The sequence below is a fragment of the Eurosta solidaginis genome, chromosome 4, assembly GCF_040869045.1.
Source record: "Eurosta solidaginis isolate ZX-2024a chromosome 4, ASM4086904v1, whole genome shotgun sequence".
NCBI lineage: Eukaryota > Metazoa > Arthropoda > Insecta > Diptera > Tephritidae > Eurosta > Eurosta solidaginis.
Window position 1 is genome coordinate 201526978 of NC_090322.1, and position 14259 is coordinate 201541236.

The 14259-nt window shown below is 34.8% G+C and overlaps 1 protein-coding gene across 8 annotated transcripts in view; it reads left to right on the top strand.

The window, feature by feature from the left end:
• Positions 1-14259, top strand: part of LOC137250896 (frequenin-2) — a 287641-nt gene that overhangs the window by 159559 nt on the left and 113823 nt on the right. The gene's annotated exons all lie outside the window — the stretch shown is intronic.

The window sequence follows — 14259 nt, forward strand, 5'->3', positions numbered from 1 at the left end:
AATTATAAATAAGTAAATGGTATACACAAAGTTTTTGGCAAGCTGCCTTATGTACAAAAGTGAGCGAACTCGCGCAAAATATGAATTTAAAGCAGTGGACAAAGAGCGCTTCCAAACGCTTAAGGAAAAAACTAAAACTAGTTATACACTGAAATAATTTTAACACCAAAAAAAAGCAAGGTGATATGCAAATCTGCTTTAATTTATCGACTTTTGTTACATTAAGCTTTACCTTTGGGACTTTAAACTCAAAAGTCAAACTTTTCTCATATATAAGTTTTTTTTAATCTAAATAAAAAGGAAAAGTTGTCCTTTAAAAGTTTTGCAAATTTAAGTTATAATTTGTTGCTCACATACTATACTCTACTAATTAAGCTTTGCAGAGGCAAACTAACGTTGGCAACGAAACTTTTTTTCGGTAGGGAACCGCACTCAAAGCAAGGCCGTAGCTAAAAACTTTTGTTTTGGTACGAATTGTTATACAAATGAAATTCATTAAATCGAGTATAATGTTTGGGTTGCTTATGGTCTTAATACAAATACGCAACTACGTTGAGCTGGCCGATGATCACTAAAGTTTTCAAATAGCACTAAAAATGGAAAGATAACATTAGTAGCCACAAGTTCTGTTGCGTGAAATTTTATGCATCATTGTTAAAGTATTTTTATCCTCATTTTAAATATAGAAGCTGTCCTAGCAGATCTAATTTACGAAATATTTAATATCAAAGCTTTTAGTGAAAATAATTTTTTTTAATAAATAGCCTTTACTATTATCAATTACAGTGAGTTCAATTTTCTTTCAAGATATTTTCCTTTATGAGTGATTCATGAGCACTACTCTGAAAACTGCAGCAGTGATTACGTAACAAATGTGCGTTCCAGTGTCCTTGATATCACCTTTCTTATAGTGTGTGGTCGTGGTGAAATCTTCTACATATTAGATCAACTAAGTTGTGTAAAAAATTCATCTTGATACTCATGTTTACACTGGGATGTTAAAAGTGTAGCATCAGTGGGTCTGTATGCTCAGAGAAACTTCCTGTTTCCTAAAAAGTTTTTTACAACCCAAACAAACTTGTGCCGTATATATTTTTCTGGTGCTTTCATACTGCTAGTGAACGCTGAATCACTAATTCGTTTTCTAATCTGTCGTCCATCGAAAATCCCAGCTTTCCCCTGTTCAGAAATCATTTTTGGAAATTATTTAGAAATGTATTTGAAACATTCACTAATTTTGTCTAAGGCTTTTATATATTGTTTCATAAGAACCAATTTAGTATGTAGAGGAGGTAATATTATACGGTATGCTAGTGGGGTGTTGATGACGTTAAGCTTCCCTGGAATCAGAGACTCCCTTAGAGCCCAATGTTTTTTGGTCAAATGCTTCATAAGGTTCTCTTCCATTGCTGTGTCGAATATGCAATAGGCAAAGAGCCTAATTTACTACCTTTATATTCTTTTAGTTAGCAGTTGTACGTGATATGAGTTTCTCTCGTTACCAAATTTCTTTATTTTAATAGTAAATCCAGCAGTTTTGCTGCTAATTTTGGCAGTCCAAGATATTTAACTAAGTCATCTAATTGATGTTGATTAAAAAGTTCAGGCTCACCACGGTCTATTAAATCAGAATAATTGCTATCATCTTTCTCTCTGAATGTTGGCGGTATGTACTAAATTCAGGTTCTGATGAATGTTTAGCACTAAGAACTGATCGAACAGCAGTCAGTCGATTGGAACACGTCCATTTTGAGTAAAATCTACAGTTTATTCCCGTTATGTTCACCACACAGAAATAAAAGTCGCTGTGATGGTCTAACGGCGCAATGACTCAGCACATATGATATTTGGAAACCGGGGTTTGTTTTCAGTTTCATACGGGGAACCAAATTAATCCCTATAATCTTGTTTTACGAGGTCTGACGGATACAAATGAAATTCATTGAAGAAATGCCCGCCAGAAATGAAACGAAACCTATTTGGTTTGTTTACACACATTCTCTTTAATGAACCCATAATAAATAACGCAATGGACCGCCGCTGTAATATGTCAACTGAGAGGTGTTTTTGATACCCAAAAACTCGACTGATAGAAGATATTTGAGTACAGATTTTAAATCAGCAATCACAAATTAATGAGAAACAAAAGAAAAACTCCACGCAGCAGACAAAAATTGCTGATGACCACCAGTGTAATCATTGGGCCCTATCGAGTAAAAATTATAGAGGCTTTTAATCATTTATCCGTATACATCTGAGGAAAAAGGCTGATTAATCAGATTATTCGAATAATAAAAAAATTTCCTTGTCTTCATACTCTTTCTACTTTCGTTGAAAGTAAGAAATTGTATTTCGCTTCAAAAAAGCTCATTTTGGTGCTTTGGCAAAGACTCCTCATAGAATGTGCGACGTTGTGGTCACCTCATATTCAGTATATCGACTGCTGACTCATATGCCATGCCTGTATCAGCTGTGAGCTAAAAAGTAGAGTTCGGTTCAAGAAAATCGTATATTAATCTCAACTAAAAGTTTACTGAATACTTGACCACGTAAAGTGTTATAAGAGCATATAGTGATACAGCGCTTGCTTCAATAGATGTCTAAAATACGCTATCCTTTATTCAAATTCGCAGATAGTGCATTACTCTAACAAATTTTATAAAGGAGTTAAGGCTGAACTGACAGGTCCGTGGTAAGGCTGAACTAGCCAGTCTATGGTAGCCTCACATAAAATTAGCCCATAGTAATTTAATAATGTGTGCTCAATGAATTTAATGAAAAATCCTATGAAAAACACGAAGCTATGATAAAAAAAAAACTTTATCCTGTTAGCAAATATTATAAACTTTCTTAGACTCCTCACAGCTGCAGTTTTAGCCAGCAGAGTAGCACAGTAGGCGCTCGATGACTTTCTCGTGCCAACCACACTTCCTTCATTACTGGCGAGGCCTAAATTGAAAGCAGAAGACGCCAGAAGGCAGTATCCAGTTAAAAGCTCTTAAGGTATTAAGAACTGCATCTGATCGATGAAATGCAGTTTTTTATCTTGCCCAGTTTGATTGGGACGTCTACGATAGATGCCTCTTTTTTAGAAAACTCATCCGCTTTTTCATTTCCATATATTGCCATATGCCCTCGGACTCAATACGCCACTCTTGCATTGCTTGTATATTTCGTTAACTATTGTTAATATGAAGTTGCTTGTCTGTTGTGACATTTGTTAAGGTTTTTGTGAATCATGGCGCCATGTAATTCTGATTTCAAAGCGATCTGAATTGGCAGACAATGTGTCTAACGGATTTACTTATCGTGAAATGAAAAACATAGAGTGCACATATGTATTTGCCTTACTCAAATTATACACAAATAAAACGTTTACTAAAAGAAACTCCAAAACGGGGATTGACCACACGAATTTGGTTTAGTTCCGTCAAGACAAAAGAAAATTTGCATTGATTTCGATTAACTGACTTATTGTTGTATTAAGGCGTTGTATGGAAAATAATCAGAAAGAGGCAATAGCTGTTGGGGTAACAACACCTGGTACTGAATTCGCCTTGCACAAGTCAAAAAAGTTATAAAAAAAATGTCAAAATTGACAACAAGAAATTTGCTCAGGTGACAAATTTTTTGACAATTTCAGCCGCTTTGCTCCCAAATCGAATTAACATCCGTCAACTGTGTTGCGTCTTTGCGATTTTTCGAAAAATATTACTATTAGAAATAGAAAGCAATCAGTTTCCAAATACCCGATAAGTAATGAAATGCATAATTCCTTAGAACATTTGTTTTAGTTTTATGGGGAATTTATTAACCATGCCATGATACATAGTGTGGCCGCACAAAAGTAATTTTACGAAAATTACGGACACCAGTGAATCGGGCACTTTCGTAAACCTATGAACATACGAAACCTAAACCAATTCAAAATTAATAGTACAACGCACAGTGGCGCCTCTGCCGTTAAAGCATGGCAAAAATCAAAAAAATCATGAAAGCTTTCGCTAAATCTAATATATGTTTCTAATAGAGAATTGTCCAGGGATCAAGGATATATAACTGTTTTTTCATAGAAAATTATAGTTTACCAGGTAGAGCCGCTCAAAGTTGACCAATTTTCAACATTGGGAAAAATTTGAAATTGTTCTTCTTTTCGTTGTATTTAAAATAGTTTTGTGTATAAATACGGCGGCCGGTTGTCGTTTTCTTGCATAGCAATTAAAGATTATTTAATTTAGGATTGAAACAAAAAAAAATTGTTTTTTTTTTTTTTTTTTTTTTGTTAAAAGTTGGCGGATATACCTGTTTTTCGAAATGCCTATTTTTAGGCCTTTTTAAAAGCCTTGGGCATAAATACGCGCCTGAGCAGGTATATATAATTCAGTACGGCCGTAAGGTCGTTTTTGTTATTGGAACTTGTTAACAACATACATTTTTTTAGTTACGAATTGTATACCTGAAATTCATTTTAATAATTTGAGTAGGTAAATAAAGCTATCCATCATACAATGCACATTATCATTCGTCTTTTTGAGATTATGGAACTAAGTATTCTGTTTACTTAAATAAAGTGAATAGTATTTTTAAATATAGTTCACAGATTAATATTTAGTCAGATACACTCGAAGGCAATTCTAATATGTATCTAGAAAACTCGAAACTATTTTCGGTTTTTAAATCTACAAAGTCAAGACGGGACTTCGTTGAGGCTATTATGAGAGAATTAGCGAGTGAAACAAGCATTAAAGAAAAGGAGGGCCTAGAAGAAAAAATTGGCTTACAATACATTATAATACAAAGAAAATAGTCACGTCAACCAATCCAACTAGAGGGAGACCAACAAAACCCATTGAAGAGTGTTCTACCTACACAAGGCAAAGGAAGCTGTCTGATACCAAAAAAGCTATGGCCACGACTCATCTTTCATGTGCACTGGCTATTAAATATAAAAAAAGACGAAGAAAACGTGAAGTCTCATATAACAGAAGCAGTTGCGGTAGCAAGTCCAGTGCGACTGACGAGGATCAAAAACAGCTTTCCCACACCACCAAATGTGCTACCTAGGAAATACACTTCCGAAGAAGCTTTGGCGCTGTTTATAGATATCGGTTTAACGAAGAAAAAATATATTATATTGCATAAGTCATTACTGCAACGTAATGCCGATATTTTACCTGGATACAAAAAAATTACTCAAGCCAAGAAAGAAGCAGTTCCTCTAAGTCCCAAAATAATCGAAGTATCAGCTGAAATTGAGCTACAAAACCTAATAGATCATACGTCTTCACGACTCCTTCAAAGTTTTACTGAAGAAAAGTTGAAATCACTGCCAAAGGAGCTAGCCTTGATAACTAGGTGGGGCTGTGATGGATCATCAGGACAAAGCGCATATAAACAAAAAATAAATGTAGACGATGAAACAATTGCAGATAGTAATATGTTTATGGCTTCTATTGTTCCATTACTACTAAAAGATGAAGCTTCAGAATATTGAAAAAATCCACGTCCGTCATCAACTATATTGTGCCGCCCGATATTATTTAAATACGAGAAGGAGTCTTGAAAATTTTGATGATTCAATAACTGGCGAACTAAATTAAGAGTATGGAATATCTCCTTTGTATGCTAGGATAAGATGTATGGAATTTGTTTTGAAGCTGGCTTATACACTACCACAATAAGGAGAAGTTTTCGACGACAATACAACATGTAAGGAGAAACAAAACAGGAGAAGAAAAATAATTCAGGATGCATTCTATAAGGAGATTGGCCTTAGAGTTGACTGTCCAAAATATGGATACGGAAATACAAATGATGGTAACTCCTCAAGAAGTTTTTTTGAAAACGATGAAGTGACTGCTCGCATAACAGGAGTTGATAGAGATATTGTAAAAAGATTGGGAGTAATTTTAAATATTTTAAACTGCCATGAACCAGTTAATGAACCCAAACTTGGAGAATATGCATCTAAAACTACAGAGTTGCTGCATCAAAAGTAACCTGAGAAGAAACTTACACCAATGTTACATAAAATTTTAGCACATGGAAAAGATTTAATAGAGTACCAGTGTTTACCATTAGGAGAATTGTCTGAAGAAGCTCAAGAATCTATGAACAAGGACTACAAAAGATATGGATGTATGAACACCTGCAAAGTATCACGAGTTAGACAAAACGAAGACATTTTCAACATGTTAACTATCTCTTCTGATCCAGTCATATCATCTATGAGGTATGTTAGAACACAAAAAGATCTTACAGATGCGTATAGCTCAGAAATGGTTCCAGTGACGATGACTATGTTAAGATAAAATAAGTTTCTCACTTCTTATCACAACAATGAAAAAGAGATTTACTAATCAATATTGTTACTTTACTGAAAAATAAGATATCTATGTACAAGTTAATTTTTTATTTCAAAAAAAGAATTAATTTAGTAATTTATAAATATATACTTTTCGTTATTGCATTTCTCTAAAGTTTATCAAATTTATTTTAAAGCTTAGGCATTTCGCCTTCAAACGAGTATTAAATTTTTATAGAAATCAATACGTCTATCGAGTTTGGTACAAATTGGTAAAGCGGTTACTAAGATCAAACTTTTTAGCATAAATGGGCAGTGCCACTCCCTTTTTCAAAAACTCGTTGGCTGTTTAATCTTGAGCTCAAATAAAATTTCATTGAACCACTATCAATAACTTTTAGTTATTAATAAGATACATATTTGGCTTGTAAATTAAAAAAAAAAACATGTAAAATTTTACGATGAATTTTGAAGCACCTTGTTATTGTGGCAACAAAAACGGATATTTGAGTTTTATAAGAGTATTGCCATTTAAAAGAAACAATACGTCTATCGATTTTGGTAGTTATTGATTACGTGACTACTTAGATACAACCTTTTATCATAAGTGGGCAGCGCCACACTGTCTTATCAAAATAATTAGTTTATATTATTTAATGCTTAAATACGTCATTATAAGACAAATCTCGTTTTATTTTTTTTATTTTTTACTAAAAATATTTTGTTTTTCCATTTTTCTAAAAATCGACTTTGACGAATTTTCTTGAAGCACGCTGTATCTGCAACATTCTGAGCTTTCACACAATAATTAGCTTTCATTTGCATTTTAAATTTTTAAAATATCTTCATTAGTTCAAAAGTTATGATTTTTGCAAAGAAAAAACTCAAAAGGCGCCACTGTGCAACGTCTAAAACTGGACTAGTAAACCGATTCACGTAAAAATATCATTAGTAAATAATGGAGATGCCATAACGAAATGTACTCATTGTGCATGTTAACTTATTCATTCTGTATGTTCGGAACATTCATCTCCATTTAAGAATTTTTTGAATCGGTTTATATTTGGAATGTTATGTATATACTTATTTGATATATTCGGATCTCGTGAGGTAGTATCGAATCAACGTGTTCAGAATATTCTAAATTAATGCTTTATCCGGAATACTTCCATAAATACTTAACGGAAAAGAGCTTTCCGAAATTTCAGAATAAAAAGGTGAATACTCCCTGTTCAGGAGAACCGCGGAAAAGCTTAACTCTTCTGTCAAAGTCAAGGCCGGAATATAAAGTTTATAGCCATTTTCTTAAATTTTTTTTTGTCGGTTCATTTCGTGATTTGTCACTGTCAATGCTTTGCATTAACTTCCTTTTATGTCAAAATGTATTAAACTTATGCTCCGATAGGGAGGTTTTATATTTTTGCATTCTTCAAACAAATTCTGAAAGAATGACCAAACCAATTCATGAAAACGAATTATTTCCTCCAAAACCTGTTGGCATTTACAAATTTATTATCACTACTAATATACAACTAAAGATATTTTTATACTAAAATTTTCGCTAAAGGGGATTGATTTATTCCCCATTTTCCTTGCTTCGTAAAAGCAACCCGTCCAGATTTTTATATTTGGGAGTGCCAAAGCTCTGTCATTATTGGAGAACAAACCTCTAAAAAAATAAAAAGAACAAGCCTCTAGTAATTGAATTATGATATTCAACTACAAATTTTCTGCCTTTAAAAAAATTTATTTATTTTTTTCCCCTGTGATATTAAAGAGAGTAAGATATATATATTGTCGATACATTAAACACCCTAGGGTGCATACACTTTTGCAAATATGTGGATGTTGCAAACATGTGAATGCCTCTATTGAAAATAATACAAAAAAATTGCACAAATATCATAAGCCTGTTAAAAGTTGCATACCGCAAAGAGCCCACAATACGAAATGCCACAATAAATGCAATGTAACAAAGTATGCAGGATGATAAACCTATGATGACAAATAAAATGAATGAATGAATGATGAAGGCAAACTATGGAATATGCTAGGGTTTCTATAAACAAGAAAGTAACCAAATGAAAGAAGGTTCAAAAATAAATGTTGAACTATAAACTTTGCCCTGTACAACTTTCAATATGAGTATATATATATATGTATGTATATACACATAACTACTTGCGCCTTGCAACAATTTTATGAAAAAATTGTTTAATATCGCTGCGGACTAAAATTGAAATTTTCATAGCTTATAAATTTATAAAACTTTATGCTCTATATATTGTAGAATTTTGTGAGTTTGTTGTAATATCAAAAGTATAAAGGATCAAAGAAACTTGGCTAAATTCGATTGTACTTAGTTATGGGCTTGGAAAGGACGTTGTCATGCTGGGTTTGTGGGGGGAAAAGCATTTTGCTACAAAGTTTTTCCTTCCATAAGCTAAGCAGAGAGGGCATACGCACTCTCTCTCTGGATACTAAACGAGACACTGCAGTCGATACGATATCACCTGAGTGAGTTGAATCTGTACGAGATACAAATCTGTCGATTGTGTGACCTGGTGGAATTCTTCAATAAAAGAGTTAGGGGCATTCATATACAAGCAAAAGGTCGGCATATGAACGTACTCGAAAACATGGAAATCTACAAACCAAAAACATTCGACGGTAGAATAATAAACACAATTTCTGGAACAATATTTGAGCCTTTAAAACTTGTTACAAGAAACAAAGTAAGCAAACAGGTACAACAGACAAACACACAACAACAAGCAAATACAAAACAATAAACGGACTAAAGCAACAAACCCACAAAGCAACAAACCCACAAACGACTAGAAGTACTGACCTTACCTTTTAAGTAAAAACCACCCTCGGTTCTGAATGAACACACAGCATATGAACATAAATATACACAAGCATCAATTTTGAAAATACCTGATCATGTACTTACGAATTATAAATAAAAGACAAACGACAACAACACATCAGAGTGAAAATCGACACTGATGATGGCACAACGCCGAAACCGGTACATTGAGGCTTAGTAGTATTTATAACAATAGACTTTCATGGTCACAAGCGAATGTCTCGCATTAGCCGTATCAAGACGAAGTTCTTCAACACCAGCATAACAATAACAATATGTTAACTTAGGGACAGAATGTATTCCCACTAATTGGATGCAAGTGCATTGACATAAGAAAACCCCTAGAAGATAATATAAGACAAAAGCCAAATCCTGAAAAGATTAAATTTTAAAAAGGCGAAATCAATAAGAACTTAGAGCAATTATAGAAAATACAGCGAAGGGTGAAATTCGAATTAACATAATGTTCATATTTGGTTCGAATTTTGATTCCGAACTATTTCTTGACGTTATTTGGTAGTGTTTATAAAAGGCCGGATTCTATACTTCGGGATAACATAGATTGGAATTATTTATATATATACCTATATCGCACACCTAGACCAAAAGGGGCTGACTCAAAAATTTACATTTAGATGTTATGGATACTTCAAAGCTCCCCAATTTTATACCAACCGAACTGTATATTCGATTTACTAATACCTTCACTAACCGGCAAGAAAATACTTTGTAAATATAAAAATTTCATTGGCGAATATGTTGCTATCCAACTTTGTTATTCACACAGAGGACCTTCCTATTTGCATGCCTCATGCAAAGAATAATGATGCTTAAGATAGGCATGGTGAAATAGAAAAAAAAAAAAAAATTACAAAAAATTCTTATATACTTATATTAAGCGCTTGTTCTGCCAAAAGCAGTTTTTCTGAGTACATCTTAGGTTTCATGCATTCATTAATTGGCGCCTAAGTGATTTTTACTGTTTCGAAGCATGTCAGTCATGTAAGTCATGCCAGCTCACGAGTCTTCGCCACCTGCCTCCCCTTAATCAGGGCAGGTCTCCCTATTTCCTCTGCTTCCAAGCTGCGGTGCCGGCTAAAATACTTTCTTGGCCGGATCGTCTTCGTCCATTCGAATTATATGACCTAGCCCTTAAAGACTTTGGGTATTTATTCGCTGTACTATCATCATATCTGCGTAAAGCTTATACATCTCATCATTTTACCTCCTTTGATACTCGCCGTCGGCATCACTAACATGACCATATCTTCCGGAGAACTTTTCTCTAGATTACTCTGAGGTCCATCTCATCTGCCTACGATAACGTTCATGATTCCCAAACATCAGGACAGATATGTTGAGAGACTTGTGAAGCGTGATTTTTATTCGTCCAGAGAGAACTTGGCTTTTCAATTGCTAACTGAGACCAAAGAAGCACTTTTTGGCAAAAGTTATTCTCGGTTTGGTTTCTATTCTGAAATTGTTTTTGCTGTTAAATCTGTTTCCCAAATAGACGAACTACTTCACAGTCTCGAATTAATATTTGTAATGGCGCGAACGTGCTGGTTCTCTGCGCGGTGATAGCATGTACTTGTTCTTGTCATCATTTAGTAGAGGACCATCTTTTTTGCCTCCCTATCTAATTCAAAGAAGGTAGAACTTACTGCGGATTTGTTAAGACCAATAGTAGCAAGATCATCCGCATTCACTAGTTATTGTATACATTTATAATAGATTGTACCATCGTGGTTTAGTTCTTCTACAATTATTAACTTCTACAGTATTATTTTAAAGAAATCGCATGAAAGGGAGTTGCCTTGTCTGGAGCATTAAACAGCTCAGAGAGGTCCTTCCCCATCCTTTAGAAGCTATTGGTGTTGCTGGACTTCGTTTGGCAGAACCTTATTAACTTTGTAGAGAACTGGAGGTCAGCCATACATCAATTAATAATCAAGCTGACAAATGTTTTTATTATAAAAGTTTTCTAATATTTAGTTGTGGTATGCAATTCAATAACCGAATTTCATCACATCAATCTTCTTATATTAATTCACGTAGCTAATAAGCAAAGTTTGACTGTGTTGACAATTCAATGAAAACAAATTATATCACCCTGTCTAAGATGTGGTGATTCGGCGGGCGAATATTTTTTTTTTTATTATTTTACTCGCAGACCCGGTAGACGTTGTTCTGCCCTAAATTTGGTCTATCTGCACACATTTTAATAGGCTTTTTCCGTCTAACTCTGCCCTCCCCACCCTCTTCACTTTTTCCTGATCTTTTTATTCACTCCTTCCTCCGTCTTTTTCGCTTCATCTGTCTCCATATTCGTCTCATTCAATTTCTTTCTCAGTCTACTTCTCCTTCTTTCTGTTCTCTTGTCTCACGTTCTTCTCATTCTTCTCCATCCCTTATTGCCTGTCCCAGAGGATTTTATATATTTTTTTCCAGTCCCTCTAAATACTAATATAGGCAAATTTATATACCAAATTTCAGGTAAATCGAATAGGACGTAGGTAAATAGGTATGTGGGTATTATTATACTCAGTTGAGCAGAGCTCACAGAGTATATTAAGTTTGATTGGATAACGGTTGGTTGTACATATATAAAGGAATCGAGATAGATATAGACTTCCATATATCAAAATAATCAGGATCGAAAAAAAATTTGATTGAGCCATGTCCGTCCGTCCGTCCGTCCGTCCGTTAACACGATAACTTGAGTAAATTTTGAGGTAACTTGATGAAATTTGGTACGTAGGTTCCTGAGCACTCATCTCAGATCGCTATTTAAAATGAACGATATCGGACTATAACCACGCCCACTTTTTCGATATCGAAAATTTCGTAAAACCGAAAAAGTGCGATAATTCATTACCAAAGACAGATAAAGCGACGAAACTTGGTAGATGAGTTGGATTTATGATGCAGAATAGAAAATTAGTAAAATTTTGGACAACGGGCGTGGCACCGCCCACTTTTAAAAGAAGGTAATTTATAATTTTTGCAAGCTGTAATTTGTCAGTCGTTGGAGATATCATGATGAAATTTGGCAGGGACGTTACTCCTATTACTATATGTACGCCTAATAAAAATTAGCAAAATCGGAGAAGGACCACGCCCACTTTTAAAAAAAAATTTTTTTTTAAGTAAAATTTTAACAAAAAATTTAATATCTTTACAGTATATAAGTAAATTATGTCAACATTCAACTCCAGTAATGACATGGTGCAACAAAATACAAAAATAAAAGAAAATTTCAAAATGGGCGTGGCTCCGCCCTTTTTCATTTAATTTTTCTAGGACACTTTTAACGCCATAAGTCGAACAAAAATTAACCAATTCTTTTGAAATTTGGTAGGGGCGTAGCTTTTATGATGCTAACTGTTCTCTGTGAAAACAGGCGAATTCGGTTTGTGCCACGCCCAGTTTTTATACACAGTCGTCCGTCTGTCCTTCCGCATGGCCGTTAACACGATAACTTGAGTAAATTTTGAGGTAACTTGATGAAATTTGGTATGTAGGTTCCTGAGCACTTATCTCAGATCATTATTTAAAATCAACAATATCGGACTATAACCACGCCCACTTTTTCGATATCGAAAATTACGAAAAATGAAAAAAATGCCATAATTCTATACCAAATACGAAAAAAGGGATGAAACATGGTGAGGTAATTGGATTGGTTTATTGACACGAAATATAACTTTAGAAAAAACTTTATAAAATGGTTGTGACACCTACCATATTAAGTAGAAGAACATGAAAAGTTCCGCAGGGCGAAATAAAAAACCCTTAAAATCTTGGCAGATATTACATATATAAATAAATTAGCGGTATCCAACAGATGATGTTTGTGTCACAGGTCCACATTTTGGTCGCGATCTGGAAAACGCCTTCACATATACAACTACCACCACTCCCTTTTAAAACTCTCATTAATACCTTTAATTTGATACCCATATCGTACAAAGACATTCTAGAGTCACCCTGGTCCACCTTTATGGCGATATTTCGAAACGGCGTCCACCTATAGAACTAAGGCCCACTCCCTTTTAAAATACTCATTAACACCTTTCTTTTGATACCCATATTGTATAAACAAATTTTAGGGTCACCCCTGGTCCACCTTTATGGCGGTATCTCGAAACGGCGTCCACCTATGGAACTAAGGATTACTCCCTTTTAAAATACTCATTAACGCCTTTCATTTGATACCCATATCGTACAAACACATTCCAGAGTCACCCCTGGTCCACCTTTATGGCGATATTTCGAGACGGCGTCCACCTATAGAACTAAGGCCCACTCCCTTTTAAAATACTCATTAACACCATTCGTTTGATGCCCATGTTGTACAAACAAATTCTAGGGTCACCCCTGGTCCACCTTTGTGGCGATATCTCGAAACGGCGTCCACCTATGGAACTAAGGATTACTCCATTTTAAAATACTCATTAACACCTTTCTTTTGATACCCATATTGTACAAACAAATTCTAGGGTCACCCCTGGTCCACCTTTATGACGATATCTCGAAACTGTGTCCACCTATGGAACTAAGGATAACTCCCTTTTAAAATACTCATTAACACCTTTCATTTGATACCCATATCGTACAAACGCATTCTAGAGTCACCCCTGGTCCACCTTTATGGCGATATCTCGAAAAGGCGACCACCTATACAACTACCACCTCTCCCTTTTAAAACCCTCATTAATAGCTTTAATTTGATACCCATATCGTACAAAAAATTCTAGGGTCACACCTGGTCCACCTTTATGGCCTTATCTCGAAACGGTGTCCACCTCTGGAACTAAGCATCACTCCCTTTTAAAATACTCATTAACACCATTCGTTTGATGCCCATGTTGTACAAACAAATTCTAGGGTCACCGCTGGTCCACCTTTATGGCGATATCTCGAAACGGCGTCCACCTATGGAACTAAGGATTACTCCCTCTTAAAATACTCATTAACACCATTCGTTTGATGCCCATGTTGTACAAACAAATTCTAGGGTCACCGCTGGTCCACCTTTATGGCGATATCTCGAAACGGCGTCCACCTATGGAACTAAGGA